At 43.2% G+C, this 17721-nt stretch overlaps 1 non-coding gene across 1 annotated transcript; it reads right to left on the bottom strand.

Moving 5' to 3' along the window:
* Positions 1-16351: 16351 nt before the first annotated feature.
* On the bottom strand, positions 16352-16423 carry Trnat-agu (transfer RNA threonine (anticodon AGU)). Its single transcript has one exon. It is a non-coding gene; the product is annotated as a tRNA-Thr (tRNA).
* Positions 16424-17721: the final 1298 nt, after the last annotated feature.

Raw genomic sequence — 17721 nt, forward strand, 5'->3', positions numbered from 1 at the left:
TAGCACCAAACAAGAAAACAAAATTCAAAGCAAAAAGTAAATAGGCGCTGTTTACTGCGCTCTAAATATTGTTTGATGTGTTTGCAAGTACATATGAAGGGCTTATTTCAATAGTGCTACAAGTCCATTTTTGTTCATTCTGAGATACAGAGTCCTAAAGTTAAATGAGCGCTGAAAAATCTGCAGTTGAGATACCAGAAATATTCAAGTATACACATTTAACTATAGGAGTCTGTATCAGAGAATGAACAAAAATGGACTTGTACCACTATTGAAATAAGCCCTTCATATATTTTCCACTGAAAATAAATGTATATGTTTTTGCGATACTTCTGCTATTCTTTCACTTGTCTGGAGTGTACAGAATTTACCACACGACCTGTAACAAGAACATACACTATAAATCTTGCTTTGGTCATTAATAAACTGTTATTATCATTGCTTGTTCCAACATCTTATTGCTTTATTTAGATTTTTTCATAAAAAGGGTAGTCCGTCATAACCTCACTTCCGGTTTTCAGGTGCCAAATTGCACCGCAGACGGTTCTAACAACACATGCAGTTCTGGCACTGACGTCTAAAGGAAAATGACCACTTGATACAGACGAGACTCAGTGGATGAATAAAACGCCAGGGGCGCTGCAGAAGGCGCACTGTCCTCCAGTAGCTGACGGAGAAAAGAAAAACATGGTGTAAACAGGGCTTTGGAGCCACACCGTGTCATCAGGCGCAGAAAAAATTACTAGTTTTTATTTTTTACATATACCAATTCAATTTTCAGATTTCTGGGACAGTTAACAAAATTTTCTGGAACTTCCAGCCGCGTCCAGTGGTTAAATATCCTAGTTCCTTTTATCGCTACGTAGACTGTCTGACCTCACGCACATATAAGGTTGGCAGAGTTCCTGGACCACAACAACAGCAACCACGCCCATATACGGATCACGGTGGAGCTAGTGGCGAAAAATGCCTTGGCGTTCCTTTACATTCCCGTCCGCCAGCCGCAGTGGTTACCGGAAATCCGCCTACACGGGATGGTGGTAGTAGTGAAGATACTTCTTCACCCTTTCCACCATATAACATACAAACGATCTCTCCTTAGGATACTCGTCCATCGATCGGAAGCTAACACTGAAAACCTGACGTAAGAACTGAGCCATTCAAGGAAACCCCAACCAAATTCGCAAGCAATTCCTCTAAAGACAAGTAAGCAGCACGCCCCCGAGGAGAACACGAAGAAGCTTGCGTTTTGCCGTTTTGTGGCCCAAAACAGAAAAGAATAGCCGACTTCTAAAGTCATTAAACCGATTCTGTGCTCAGGCTTTTAGGAAAGACAACTCATGGTGCCTGTGCAAGGTGATGTAGGTCTCAGAACACTCAGAATGTGCAAAATACCGTGTAGGAGTGGACAGCTTCATGTCAGATAAACTATACGGAGTACTGAAAAGCACTGCATAGAATACGAAAAATGTTTCCGCTTCGGTGTGCCGAGAAATCAGCGGTAGCACAATAAGCTACAACATTATTAAGATATTAGTTATAATACAAATACCATTTCTTACAGTTACAGAGAAGCTGTCGAATATGGAACTGGAAGTTCACTGCCACACCTAGCCACAAGCCAATTTATAAACAATTTTTTAAGAAACCTGACTGGTGCGACAACTACAGCGCAGAGAGTACCTTCATGTAACTCGTAAGAAATGCTTGTAATTATAGCATGAAACACTGATGTGAAATTTAATACCATTAAATTCTTTTAAAAGGACCGTATAAAACAATTATCCATGTTCTTTTTATATATTTTATATAAGGAGCAACAACAGCCCTACCACAACAAAGGCCAAAAATTAACTATGATTCTAGTGTTGCTCACGCTGCTAAATGTTGCATTTTCGGGCAACAACGAAGTTATATTATGTGGCAGATGTCATTAGAGCACAGTTAATTAAGTCATTTCTTGAAATAATGGATCAACTAGGCACTCATCTTTTCGTGTTTCCGCCGGCCGGAGTGGCCGTGCGGTTCTGGGCGCTGCAGTCTGGAGCCGAGCGACCGCTACGGTCGCAGGTTCGAATCCAGCCTCGGGCATGGATGTGTGTGATGTCCTTAGGTTAGTTAGGTTTAATTAGTTCTAAGTTCTAGGCGACTGATGACCTCAGAAGTTAAGTTGCATAGTGCTCAGAACCATTTGAACCATTTCGTGTTTCCCACGCTGGTGTCGTTGTGAACTCATGACTCAATCGTCGAAAATCTAGGTAGTGATGATTCCAAGCTAGGATGCAAAGAGGCCTAAGTGTTAATCTGCGATATTCAAAAGTTTTATAGATGTGTTTCATAAACCATTCTTGAAGAGTAAACTTTTGGAAGTTAGAACAATGGTGATGGAAAAAAGTAATCAGCACTCCGAATTTAAGTTACGCTTCTTTTTTATTACTTTTGTTGCAATATCACGTAACTCGTTCCAAAACATCGCTTCACAATATAAAACATACTTGAAAATATCTTCCTCACTGTTAAAGTTCACATTTCATAAACTGACTACAATTTGCGTCTTTTTAACATGACGACCAAAGCTTGACTCTCTAATAACCGCTTACGCGCCCAAAAATGAGAGTTACAAGCACGTCAAATATCATAGTGACAAAAGAAAGAATACACATAAGAATAATATCATTGCAATATATACATATCAATGTATCGAAGTACCTCGACATTAATGAAATCAAATCTGAATGTTGTCACAGAAATATGTTAACTATTTTACAGAAACACAGTAGAATATTGCTGGTATCGAGAGGTTGAGATGAGGTGCCGTAATGGTTACGTAATTCAAGTACCATTGCAGAGCCTAACTCGTTTGTAGCTCTCGAAAGTATTCTCTGCGCTCTGATGTAATACATAAAAGGTGTTCTTAATATGACAAACGAAACATCGACGAGGACATTATTATTACTATTATTAAAAACTGAGCTTTAAAACATTCGAAATATATCTTCTCCTTCTTTCATTTGGTGATCGTAGAGCCAGTAGCGCTCAAGAATGCCCTCTATGGACTGCAGTAATTCATGTATGAAAATGTTACTAAGAGTTACATATAAAAAATCAGGGCTTCATTATCGTTAAAAACTTTAAAAGAAACGTAAGAAATTCAATAGCTGTTCTCCATTCCTCTTACTTAGCGGCCGCAGATTTATAACTGCGCCAGGCCGAAAATGGCGCCGCGCTGAAGTTTCCTCTGCAGTGCCCAAACGTTTGTCGCGTACTTGCTTAACGCCACATGCTTAAGACGTTAACTTGTTCGTAAAATAATCAGACGTCTGAAGCTCTTTTGTAGAAGCCGGAATCTTTAACGGCTCGCGGTTTTACTGGTTAAAACTAAGAGTCTGCAGAACGAGAAGGAACACAAGGAAGTTAGAAGTAATGTTTAACACAGGATACAGCCTCGCGGACAGGTTACCAGTATCCTGAGCGGCTGCAGAGTATATTGCAGCCAGGTAAAGGACGCATTCAGAGGCTGCCACCAACAAGGCCGACGCCGTGAGTCCACAAACTGGACTCTACAAACGCAGGGAGGTGAGTTTGCCAAGACAGAAACGCAAACAGATCACCGCTAAGAAAACGTAACAGCAACACAGACTTCCCGTATGTAGCGGAAACGACTACAAGAAACCGCACTGCCCTCATTTCCACACACGCACAGCCGTATTCTGCAGACCTGTTTTTACAATCGTAGCGCTAAGTGAACTACCGATAATGGTGAGTACACACTTGATTTTATAACGAGTAAATTATAACCTTGTCGAAGTTGTCAGTTGGTTAATATTATAATTCTTAAATAAATCGCATGACACATGTAATGCCCGACGTACGTTTTTGAAATGCTATGTTCATCTGAATTGCAATTTCTTGGACTTAATATTAAAGCAGTTACTACTACTACTACTATTATTATTATTATTATATTAAAAGACTAGCTGAGAAACAGGGCGTAGTCCTGGTATTTATTTCTAGCTAGACTTCGTACACTGTAGCACGACAGTCTTTTGTAAAGGGAAGAGATTATTTATTCAATCACAGACAAGCGACCGCAGATACACAACCGGCGTCTAAGACCGGGTCACATTCGTGTCGACAGGTGAAATCAGCTTGACAGGAGCCCATGGAGGGCCAGTTACACACTATGCTACACAGATGGGGTTGTCTCGGGACTTCCACCGGCCGCTAAGGTGACCGCGTGACGGGGAAAACCCTTCCCTTGATGAGCACAATGGCTGTTCGAGCTGCTCGTTGCCCCAGAATTAATAAATATTGAACCATTTGTGTCACTGAAGAGCAAGAAGGTTCATATGAAGCAGAAAAGACGGACGATTACGCCTGTGAAGATACGCCACCGATATCCGCATTAGTTTATACGTTATTGTAAGTTAAATGTTATAAATATTTCCTGAACTATAAAAATGAGTATCTCGGTAACGTATTATGCGATTGCAACAAACGAGATGTCTAGGGATACATCTCGTACAACTGAATCGGACTGTGATAGTCGTTTTCCTGGAATTATTCACATATTTATATGAGAGGCCGAAAAGTAGATTTCGCTCAATTAAAAACAGCTTTTCTTACATAAATACAGAGATAAACATTGAAAGTAATGGCAGTATTGTACACTTTAAATATATCGGAAATTATGTAATGTATAATTTAAATTCTTTGTTAATACATACACCAGTAAATCCGAAAATGGACGAAAACCTTACAAATTATTATTTATAAATTAACTACGGTAGAAAGAAGAAAACTGATAACAGCATACTATCTCTCGGAAAATTTACGTGTGACCTGATCTATCATATGTGTGTAAAAGGTTAAAATTAAGAATTCAAGCAATTTTAACTGACTTCTGTGGTGCTTGACCGAGGTTTCCAGGTGAACAGCAGCAATTTGAAGGGGAGTCTAGGTACGGACGCTGTGGGATACGGCCGGGTTTGTGTTAGACTGTGTTACGAGAAAGTTTTCGCGCCCGGGTTCCCGGGTTCGATTCCCGGCGGGGTCAGGGATTTTCTCTGCCTCGTGATGACTGGGTGTTGTGTGCTGTCCTTAGGTTAGTTAGGTTCAAGTAGTTCTAAGTTCTAGGGGACTGATGACCATCGATGTTAAGTCCCATAGTGCTCAGAGCCATTTTTTTGAGAAAGTTTTATATGAGGAGCGTGTGTGAATTATTCAGAGTTCCCACTTCTGGACATAGATATTTTTCGGCATCTGGTGAACTTGTTAGTTTTCGGGTTGCCTGTGATAGAGGCCGCACTTGAGGTTTCAGTGTGTAGCCGTTCTGGAATTTATAGTTTGAGATACTGTAGAGACTAGCGTTTCTAGACAGACAGACACGACGGTTTAAAATAAAAATTTAAATCACGTTAAATTTTTTCCTGTGCTCCAATTTGATGAAATGAAGCCTATACATTGCTCAAGTTGCTACAAAAATTCGTCTTGTAGTATTGGAGATTAAAGTGTTGAAACAGGCAATCACACAGACACAACGCTTTTTACAGTTTTATCATTACTATAGATTATCATATTACAATATTTTCTGTTTATCTTATCTTCATATTGATCAATTAGCGTCACATAACAATTTCAATTCTGCTCTTTCTTTTCGTTTCCAATATTTCCAATTCTCCTTTCTCTTCTCTACATTTGTCTTTTGCTTTCGTCGATCCATGCTGCTCCCGATTTCTTATTTTTTTCTGCCTTGAAAGCCTTCTAAATTTATTTTTTTTCCTTATAAAATGTTTTTTTTGTGTTACTTCCCTTTCTTTCATGTTGTTTCTTTCTAATTGTTTTCTTATTTCTGTAATCTATGTTACTCATGATATGTTTTTCCAAAACTACAGCAATAGCCTCTACTTTGCCATTACTTCTGATATTTTCAATGTATTTTGGAGGATCTCATCATTACTTCTCATTTTTCGACCATCCGCGGTTTGTACTGCACATACTATTTTTCTAAGTATCTCACTATCCAGTTTATAGTTAATCGTTGAGCATTCTCGTGCATATAAACATTCTGGTTTTAACGCTTTCATACAGTTTTTGTATTTCTAGATACACATTTCTTCTTGTGCGCATTTTTTGGCAGACCATATGCTCTTTTCATTTACTTAACGCTTAATCCACTGCACATTTTTAGTCCATTCTGCCAGATTTCAGGTAAGGTATTTCAATTTAATAACTCGCTCTATTTTGCCTACACTGATAAGCCCAAACGTTATAACCATTACACACCGCGGCGCAGTAACTATGTAAACGGAGCATGTAACCTGCGCGTGGGGCACACAATACTCATTAAAGCCTGTACTATGGTGAGTGGGGTTTACCTTACGAGACAGGATTTTTGTATAGATATTGACCGCGTGTACCTGAATGGAGGCAAATCAGACTTACACCCACTCTGTAATAACAATGATACGTCAAATAAGTCCGAAATACAACTACACGTCAGGACGGACAAAAAGCAACACAGAAGATGCTACCAATTTGTTAATAATACGGTCGCCAGCCTAATTAGGCATTAACTGAGTTTCTTCCCTGTACAAGTCGATGTACATTCATGCAAAACAACACGTAGTAACACTGCATAATATAGTAAATTTTAGAATCAGAAAATCTATTGAACTGATAGTTTCACATTCTGTACTGATATGGAAAAACCATGAATACATAACACTACACTATAATGTATACTACCAAACTTCGTACCGTCTATTGATCTGATTAAAATCGGGCATAGGTTACCCTAGAAATAGCACTTTGGGGCCACACACAAAATGTCAGTTTTGATAAAGATAAAACAGTGCTATCTTTTGACATATATATTGACTTTAACTTTTGCTAGTCAAACCAATTTAGAACACTTCAGAATTCAAATGAAAAAAAAGGAGGGGGGGGGGACACCTTGAAACTGTTGTGATCACTGTATTAAAAAAATTAATTACTGACATTATTATGCGCTCAAGATTTCCAGTATATGAGTTACTACTCTTTTTATCGCATTTACTGCTCATTTAAATACCTTTATATGTGTCTCAAAACAATTAAACTTCATTACTAAATCAATATTAAAGTTATATTCCAACTTTGTCAGACCTTCGTTATTCATTTACTGGTTCATTAACAAAACAGTTCTTTAAACACCATTCTAACATAGCTAGGTCTGCAGGTAATTATTATTAACACAAACTTTAATTTTTCATCTCGGGACACTCGGATTGCACAACATTTGGAAAGGACCCTATCTAGGTTAGTTGTGAGGATAATTAAATGATAGGAAATTTCTGGTAAAATTTAAGTGGTTATTAAGTTGTTATTGAACAGTATGGAACAAAAGCAACACTGGTCCAAACGAATACAGTACTAAAAGTTTCAACCTGTTTGTATCGATGCGGCGGTTGGCAGGCGGCGAGATGGCGAGGCACAGAGCACACATACAACCACAGCTATGGCTCTTGACGTACCGGCACTTCATTTCTTCATAGGGTCGCAATACTTTTCCATTTAGTGCCTATGTAATTTTGCCATGCTGTATGGGCGTTGGAACGGCATACCCGAGGCTCAATGAAACTACGTCTTCCAGGAGAACCTCCTCGCTCCAGAACGTGTTTCTCAGACCAATGCCCAACTCCAACTACAACTGCTGAGCCCGTTGTGCCGTGCAGCGCCCGCGTGCATTTTCCCGCGCTCGCCTGCCATCCACCTTTTACCGCTCCCTTACAGACAGGGTATTCACCCGATGTTTTACATTCTACATATTCTAACACATTGCCTACATATGGACCAGACGCACAGTTACAATTTTAAACATCTTACAATAGTCTCAACATTTGTTACATTTCAATTCTATTACAATATTGTTTGACATTTGACATAAGCATTAATATTCACATTGAAAATTGTTTACAGTTTTCTTAACACAATGGCATGAAACAAGAAAACAAATGAAATCAGAACATCAATTACTCAAGTTTAACGAAAAATCAGAAGAAAAAAAATATTATTTATATGTACAATAGTACAACGTCGTTGTTGTTACAAGCAGACACGGACGGGGAATCACCCTAGCGAAGATATGGGCTGCAAATGGGAAAATCTATCAGGTAAGCGACTTTCACATAGGTCAGATTATTGTTACGCACAGCCTGTGAACGAGTATCTCGAAAACGGCGAAGTTGGTCTAAAGTTCACATACTATTGTCGTGAGCATCAACGGAAAGACGTAGGACAGTGAAACTATCATTAGGTGCTATATGCTTGGACGTCCACGACTCTTCACAGAACATGGGGTTCGGAGGTTTTTCTGCTCTGTAAAGTAGAATAGAGGGCCATCTCCGGCATCTCTGACGAAAGAGCACAATGCAGATGCTCGCACAAGTGTTTCAGAGCACACTGTTCATAGTACATTGTTGAAGATGCAGCTCTACAGCACATGTTGACCCAAGGGCATCGTCAATTAAGACTGCAGCGGGCACTGGAACATCGAGATTCCACGGTCGATCAACGGAAACGTGTCGCCTCTCCGGGCGAATCACATTTTTGCTACGCTAAGTGGATGGTGTCTCCGCAAACACCGTCATGGGGCTGAACGACGGCTCGAAACGTGTAGCGCTCCACGGACGCAGGCAATTGGCAGCATTATCATGCCGTAGGTGACATTCTCCTGCGCTCGCGTGGGAACTCTGGCAGAAATCGGAGACACGCTGATAGCTGCGAACCACCTGCATCCCTTCATTTCTGCCCCGACGCCGACGTCATCTTTCCGCGTCTCAGAGCCAGAACCGTGCTAAGTGGTCTGAGGAGCATTATAGTGAACTCACGTTGATGTCTTGGCAACTTTATTCTCCTCGTGTAAATCCTATGGAACCTATCCCGGTCGCTTTCGGGCGCCATCAGAGCGTACGCAAGTCAGCGGACATTTATTCACGCGGATTACACGAACTGTCTGGCATCTGATGCCACATAGATCCGAAAACCTAGCAACAAACTGTCGGACCCCTGATACGCTTCAGTCTGGAACCGCGCGACCGCTACGGTCGCAGGTTCGAATCCTGCCTCGGGCATGGATGTGTGTGATGTCCATAGGTTAGTTAGGTTTAAGTAGTTCTAAGTTCTAGGGGACTTATGACCTCAGATATTAAGTCCCATAGTGCTCAGAGCCATTAGAACCATTAGAACCCTGATACGCAGGATCCATGATGTATTTCCGAAGTCGGACAAACAAGCTATTAAGCAGGTGGTCATAAAGTTTTGGCTCATCCGTATATTTATATCTGATGCATTTTTTATATTCGTTATGAATTTTTTTTAGTTAAAATGCTATTCTCACCGTATGATTTATTTGAGTAACTGCTTCTGTTAAATTTTCTAAAGTACGACAATGTAGTCTGCAAACGTTGCGCAGTGTACCACATCTCCAAAATTATTGGTTAAAGCCTGTGAATTTTTAACGCCAAATTACAGATCCTCGAATACACAGCTAGACAGGAAAGGTGACAAGCTGCCCTCTTGTCTAACACCAGTTTTTATTTCGAATGGCTGAGGTGTTTCTCATAAATTTTAGTTTACATATCGCATTTCTTAGAGTTTTGCGAATCATATTTGCTAATTTTGCCTTATCACCAGACTGTCTACTGATTTCATGTGCTATCTCTCGGTCTACAAAATCAAATGCTATCTGAAATCAATGAAAGATGCTAATATGAGTTTGCTGGTTAACATTTTGTGGCGAATTACTGATTTTAAATTAAATCTGTTCAGTGCAGGATACTGTCTTTCCACACTTCATTGTCGTTATTATTGCGGCTCCCTCCGTCGGAGGTTCAAGTCCCACCTCGGGCATGGGTGTGTGTGTCGTCTTTAGCGTAAGTTAGTTTAAGTTAGATTAATTAGTGTGTAAGCTTAAGGACCGATGACCTCAGTAATTTGGTCCCATAAAACCTTACCACAAATTTTAAATTTTAATGTCGTTATTATTAAAATCGTACGAATTATCGGTCAGATACCCGAACGCGTTCACGCTCTGCTCCCGGAATTCCAAGGAGGTGAGCTAGCCCCGGAGATTAAAGACGCTTTGTAAGCCGACCTGCCTGAACGTCGTTTTCAGGCGATTTCCCACAAACAACTTGGTAAATACACCGCTGGTACTGACGTCTCTGGCCCCGAAAATATTTATAAAATGTTCTAACACTTGAACATGAGATTTATTCTAGGCGCAGACAGGTAGTATACACAGAGTCCATCCTTGGGGGGGAGGGGGATAAGGGTGCTGACAAGTCAAACATAGAAGAAGAAGAAGACGATTTAAATCGTATGCATCTCTGAAGTGGGGGAGACGACAGATCGTTCATGGGATTGAGGAAGGAATGGAGAGAAAGAGAGAAAGAGAAAGAGAGAGAGAGAGAGAGAGAGAAAGGGGGGAAGGAGGGAACCGAATCGTGCGTCCGCTCCTGGACCGAATATAGTTTCCCGTTACTAAGATATTACAATTTCACCATCGTACGTAACAGTTATACCCGAGCTTTGTGTTTCTCATACCTCCACACCCTGGCTGGCAAAAGGCTGGTGCAATTTTTCACCGCAAATTTTCCCTTGCCCCTCTATCTTCCTCTGTTCCTCATTATTCTTTGCGCTCCGGAATTTTCTGTCTCTTCAAACTCCATTAGGCGGCAGACTGCGTGTTGGGCGGGCCATGATCTATGATCCGTCCGGCAAGGGTGATATCATTAATAAATCAGCGCTGTCGCTCCATGATCCATTTTTCCACGGACCGCTTCCCTGACATTATGGTGATCAACTGCTCGCTGACCTCCTACATGATCAATCAGTTTTTATTACCTGCGTTCTCCCAGTCTCATACGTTAACTAACTTCCAGATGCAAACTAGCCACTGTGACATACTGACACATAATAGAGAAGCATTTCAACGGTATGATCATCATTAAATAAGAAATGTTCACAAACACCTGGTTTCTCCTTCTCATAGTCACAAATTTGCTTACTTTAGGCGTAAGTCACTGAGGCTGCCTGTGAAGACACTTTTGCATCACTTTCCATTCTTGCTCTGCGAGATGGTAATGCACACTACTTCAAAAATGGTTCAAATGCCTCTGAGCACTATGAGACTTAACTTCTGAGGTCATCAGTCCCCTAGAACTTAGAACTACTTAAACCTAACTAACCTAAGGACATCACAAACATCCATGCCCGAGGCAGGATTCGAACCTGCGACCGTAGCGGTTGCGAGGTTCCAGACTGTAGCGCCTAGAACCGCTCGGCCACCACGGCCGGCACACTACTTCGAACTAGGTCGTGGTCGAACTTATCGCATGACAGATTAGTTCCCGCTATGACGGCGTTTCCTTATTTCATTTTATTTTTTTTCTTTTCCCCAGGTCATTTCACCAGGTTCACGGGACACTTGTCTGATTTAATTAAAAATACAAAACAAAATGTATTAATAAATTAATATTTAGTCTCAAATAACTGACTGTACTATACACTAAAAGCCATAAAACTTTAGTAAAAATATATTTTCGAGCCCATGTTTACTGGACAATTTTTCTTGTTATGGTCCATACTACAGCCTGTCAAAACATGGAAAATTTTTTCACACTGCATAATACGTAAATGTCAACGGCTTTGCATCAGTGGTACCAGTTCCCATCAGAATACAGAAGTTAGGCGCTGTCGGGCTTAGCTAGCAGTTGGATAGGTGACCATGCTGTTGGCAAGTGGGATGCAATCAGCCCTCGTGAGGCCAATTGAGGAGGCACTTGACTGAGAAGTAGCGTCTCCGGGCATGAGAACTGACAACGGTTGGGGGAACTAGGTGCTGACCACATACCCTCCTTACCCATATCCAGTGAGGATGACACGGCGGTCGGTCAGTACCGATGGGCCTTCCCAGGCCTGCTCGGAAAGAGTTTAGTTCAATCACTTGAAACTCCCTGTTACAAAGACGGATGAAATGGCGAATACGTTTGGCAGCGGACGTATTCGTGGAATTATGAGTTGTTCATTGAGGAAAAGAATCCTTCAGGTAATATTATGGCAAATGGTTCTTTGGCATATGTGTGGGACTCATACAGCCATCATCATACATGTAACTTTAAAGTCAGTGAAGAGCAACGTACACACAACTTTATTAGACTATATAGCAAAATAAACATAAAATTACTCCTAGCAAAATGGCTTGTAAAAGGTGAGATATTTTGAAGTCACTGAAGCGCAGTACAGTGACTCGTCTGCAAACAAGCGACTAATGTTGACCAGACGCTGTAGTAGGCGACCTGTAGCGTTGTATGAGTTTTGCAGCCAAAAAAGATGTGGCTGATATTCTCTACTTCACCGCAGTCTGACAGTGGGGTTGTGGCCACACGAAATCGATGTAGATCCTTCTTGTAACAACGGTGTTAAAATGTGAGCGGCCGTACAGTGTTCTTGAGTCTCTTGCAACATCGATTTCTGTCGTGGCACAAAACAGCAGTCAGTGCCAGGCTTAGTTTGGCATAATTTTTGCCTTTGTATTTGGAGGTATCTTTCCATTCTGTGATGCACTCCACTCTGATTATTAATTTGGTAACGCTGAAAAGGTCTGCACCTGGTAACTCTACGAGCCCCCTCTCTCTGTCGTAGATAGCTGCTTTGGCTATCGCGCCTACAGTTTCACTGCCAGAAATTCCAGTGTGCTGGTACTCAGCAAATGGTAACTTCCTCATTCTTACTTGTGATCTGTGATCTCAGATTCATGTCATATGCTACTGGGTGCTTGGTTTGTCCCCTGTGCAGATGTGGTTCCATCCAGAGATAGCGGTGCCACGCAGAAGTCGCAACACACACCGGTACCACAACATTAGCGATGCCTCGATCCGCAACGACGAATGGGAGAGGCGGAAGAGGACACGCCCTCTCTTAGCATAGCACAGTCCTTGCCCAGAGGTCAATATAGAGTCGAGGATAGAAGCACAATGCCCAGTTCGTGACCTCAGCTGAAGCACTCAGCATCATTGAGTACTACTGAAGAGTTATTCAAGTCACAGATGGCAATGTGCTTTTCTAAATGTTGAACTTTGTACTCCAGGAGAAGAGTCTGTCAATTAGTGCATCAACTGAAGCTTTTATAGTCTATGGCAGCTGCAAATTATCAAGCACACCTGTGCCAAAAGACCGTAACAGTACGTAAATCTGTTTATCGTCGATGTAATAAAGTGAATTACTATTTCGTTTTGTTGTGGTTCTGACGAGCAATCTCCCAGAGCAATCAAAGAGACCACAGCTACGGCCGAACGGCTGCAGTTTCGTCTGGTCGTGACATTTACAGTTCTAGCGATGGACTGGAATCATAAAGGAAACTAACTTACAGGCCACTTGCTTCTCGCAGTAATGAAAGGCTGGTAGTATAGCGAAAAGCTCGGCTGACATAATCTTTAGTTCGTTAGGTGCTTGTTTTGTTTTATGGCGCAAAAATAACTACGGTCGTACGCGCCCGTGTCAGAACTGTAGAACACGAAGACAAAGAGAGGAGTTAAAAACGACTACACGTCAATCCCAAACGGCGGAAGAGAAGGCAGCTAAAAACAAGGACATGGAGAAAGGTCTGTAAAATACGCCATAGAGAAACGGAGGAGCAGAACTAAAAATTAAATGGCGTTCGCTACGTCGGATAAAAAGTAAAACGCGGTCGACAGCCCGCGCGTCGTTCGCTAAAACGGCCGATTAGACAGACGTCAAACACAAACGGGAGAGTAAGCAGTTAAAAAAAGGGCATTCCGTCAGGAAATGGCGGACAGTCGAAAGTTGAGCGCAATGTGCACAAAGTGGTGGGGGAGCAGCACCACTTAACAAATGGCGATGGCTAAAAAGGCATTGCCCAATACGCCAAAGTGACCACCTGCTGACACATGGCAACACAGAGATCAAATTGTTCAAATGGCTCTGAGGGCTATGGGACTTAACTTCTGAGGTCATCAGGCCCCTAAACTTAGAACTACTTAAACCTAACTAACCTAAGGACATCACACACATCCATGCCCGAGGCAAGATTCGAACCTGCGACCGTAGCGGTCGCGCGGTTCCAGACTGTAGCGCCTAGAACCGCTCGGCCACAACACAGAGATCATCGGAGGGAATGTAAGAATTAGCGGGCTGAGGGACAAGGACTGCAGCCTTGGCAGCAGCGTCAGCGGCCTCGTTTCCTGTCAGACTGACGTGACCAGGGACCCACATAAATATCACAGTGGCTCCGTCAAGAGTGAGCCAGTGGCAGATTTCCTGGACCTGTTGCACTAAGGGATGGACGGTGTACAGCACACAGATGCTCTGAGGGGCACTGAGAGAGTCGGAGCACATGACGCAACTGAAAATCCTGCGTCGCCAGATGTACTGCGTGGACTGATACAGGGCGGAGCGCTCTGCTGAGCAGTTTTCTGGAAGGCGATACCGAAAAACGTTGGCGCCAATGACGAAGGTACACTCGACACCATGGTCAGTCCGAGAACCATCAGTGTACACAAGGGTACTATCGCGAAATTCCATGCAAAGGTCGTGAAACTGAAGGCAACAGAGACTGGAGTAGTGTCCTTAGGAAGTGAATGAAGGGCAAGGTTAATACGCGCCACTTCACGAAGCCGAGGTGATGAATGGTTCACACCCACCGAGAAAGTTGCAATGGTGTTAAGTTAAGCTGCCGTAGCAAGTGCCGAAAGTGGACTCCAGAAGGTAACAGAGATGAGGGACGTGCCCCATACTGGCGATCAAAGGAATCATCGAAGAAGTAGGATGGGTGGCCACGCATGGCAGACATGGCGGTAGGACAACGGTAGTTCGGCAGCTTCTGCATACAGACTCTCACCCGGGCTGGTGTAAAAGGCGCTAGACCAACGGATGCCACGATGGTGGGTAATATTGAGACGGCGTAAGAGGGACGGACGTGTAGATGCATAAACGAAACACCCATAGTGTAGTTTCGAACGGACGAGGGACCGATACAAACGTAGGAGGGTGGTTCGATCTGCACCCCACGAAGTACGTAGGACATTGGGGGACCGCATACAACGGGCTGCCAGGTAAGACACGCGGGAGGACCAAGAAAGCTTCCTATCGAGCATGTCCCAGGAATTCCGTAGTTTCAACGAACGGAAGAGCAATAGGCCCAAAATGTAAAGACGGTGGATGAAAGCAATTGCGCCGCCAGAAGTTGATACAAGCGGTTTTGTCGAAGAAAAAACGAAATCCACTGTCGATGCTTCATAGTAAAGACAATCGAGACATTGCTGAAGACGTCGCTCAACAAGTCCGGGAGAACTGCAGAATGGTCAACGAAAAGGGAACTTGAGATGGCCGGCGGGAGAGCGGCCATTATAGGGTTAATGGCGGTAGCAAAAGAGGACGAGGCTCAGGACGGAGCCCTGAGGCACACTGTTTTGCTAAACGACAACGCAGGACCAGCAGGTACATTGAAAACTCGGTCTTTTGAAAATTCCTGAAGGAAACGGGGCAGACGGCTACGGAGGCACACGTGAAGAGAGTACGGAGGATACCAGTCCTCCAGCAAGTGTCGTAGGCTTTCTCCGAAAAACACGGCCACAGTCTGAGGTTTCCGGAGAAAACCATTCATGAAATGGGTGGACGAAGTGAAGACATGGACAACTGCAGAACGACGCGCCCGAAATCCACACTGAGCAGTGGTTAGTAAATTACGAGACTAGAGCCACTATATCAATTGGGAATGAGTCATACGTTCCATAAACTTGCAAACACAGCTGGTGAGAGAAATGGAGCGGTAGCTAGAAGGCACGTGTTTCTCCTTACCTGGCGTAGTTATGGATATGACAGTGGCTTCACACTAGCGTCTGGGAAACCGCATCTGGGCAGAAGAGGGTAAGTTTCCCTAGATGCCTTGCATGTTTCATTTCAATATGACAGATGCTGTCCCAGTAAGCACAACCACATCCACCTTCCTTCTTCAAACGATCGGTTTAAATCGTGGGTTGCGAACCTTTGCCACCTACCGCTCACTTTTGCATCACTGTTAGCAGTGAAATTTTCTAAATGATCAGTAGTTTCATGCTAAAGGAGATTTGTGATGGAGAAAAGTAAAGTTACTTTATAAAACTTACAAAGCAGAGCTGCTGCAAGTTGATGTATATAATAATAATTACGGCGCCTGTTCCTTCGAACATGCCCGAAGGAACGGACACCATTTTGGTCCTGCAGCCGTTATGAATCAAGAAACAAAGGAATTAAAAGACATTAGCTGCCAGTGGGCATTGATTTATATCAATGGAGCGAGCTGAATATTTTGCCGGACCAGGATTCGAACCCAGGTCTCCTGCTTACTAGGCAGGTGCGCTGACCACTGCGCTATTCGGAAACAGTGATCACTGTAACTGTACGAACTACTCCAGGATGCCCCAAATTCTCAACTTACACAGCGCACTAGTGATGTAGTGCCCCTGATCATTATCCTCATTAATCGCGGCATCACGCCGAATTCCGTAAAAACTGGAGCTCGATGTGCATAGGCACTGTTCTGTCTAATCTTCTTCCAAACGCGGATTCACTTATGTTTTTACTGTTACTGCGCTGTTTGTACGTACAAATGGTGTAGTACATTTACATTTTCTTTCTTCCATCCCTTGCTAGCAATGGAGGCCTATTATTCGACAAGTGAAACGGCGGATATGATATGCCATTACGGTTTAGCAAATCGATGCAGCCTGCGAGCCCTGGGCCTCTGTGCTGAAATGTATCCAGAGCGCGGAGTGTCCTCTTATAAGCGGCACGGCAGACTTTAACGGCGTCTGAGGGACACAGGTACCCTTGCACCTTTGACAGTAGAAGGCCCCGAACAATGTGCGCGCCTGACATGGAGAAGCGTGTGCTTCGTTCAGTGGAAGAAACCCCTGGGACCAGTGTGCGACGATTAGCAGCAGGAGGCGTGTCTCCTCTCTTATATGGGGGGTACTTCATGAACAACTGCTATACTCATATCTGAGCCGTCGGCTCATATCGATAGTGCCACTCTGGTGGTTTATCTTTCCTGCCACGGTCAGGGCGGTAAGCAGCGCCCTCTGGGGCCTACGCGAGGAGTAACGAGGCGAGGTTCTGTGGGGGGTGTGCTCTGGGACGTGGTGGAAGACGGTTGTCGGGTGGACGCAGCGACTGTGAGACCGGACCTATCGCACGGAGATATACAAGTTGGCTCTGAACGGAGGGCGCCGTAGCAAGCAGCGGGAAGCGGGCGTCCTGTAATTTGTGTGAAGGAGTAACGATTTTGCATTCGATGTCCCAGTGGTTCCCGAGAGTTGCGGTGGCTGCTTTCGGAGAAGAGAATTTGTAATAGCTTGTGTCTACGCTCTTTTCCGTACGATGTTGCTGCCTGCCGTTATAAACCGGTGAAAATCAGGCGCTTGTATTGACTATACGTGAACTGGTGATGTAAAATTACATTTGTGATTGAGTCTCACTTTGACAATTTAGAGGCGAAAACTGGTGGTTTCATTACGTCTGGTTCTTTGCTGTGCAAGTAAGGGAGTCAGTTATTTGGGGTAACTGAGGGAGCACCATTATGTTGGTCTAAGTGATACGTTCTCCACGTATTGTCTATGGCTTTGCGAATCGAAATCGTGGGGGAGTACACGTGTGAGTAATTTGCTATTGTATTGATGG

Source organism: Schistocerca serialis, chromosome 10 (genome assembly GCF_023864345.2).
Source record: "Schistocerca serialis cubense isolate TAMUIC-IGC-003099 chromosome 10, iqSchSeri2.2, whole genome shotgun sequence".
NCBI classification, from domain to species: Eukaryota; Metazoa; Arthropoda; class Insecta; order Orthoptera; family Acrididae; genus Schistocerca; species Schistocerca serialis.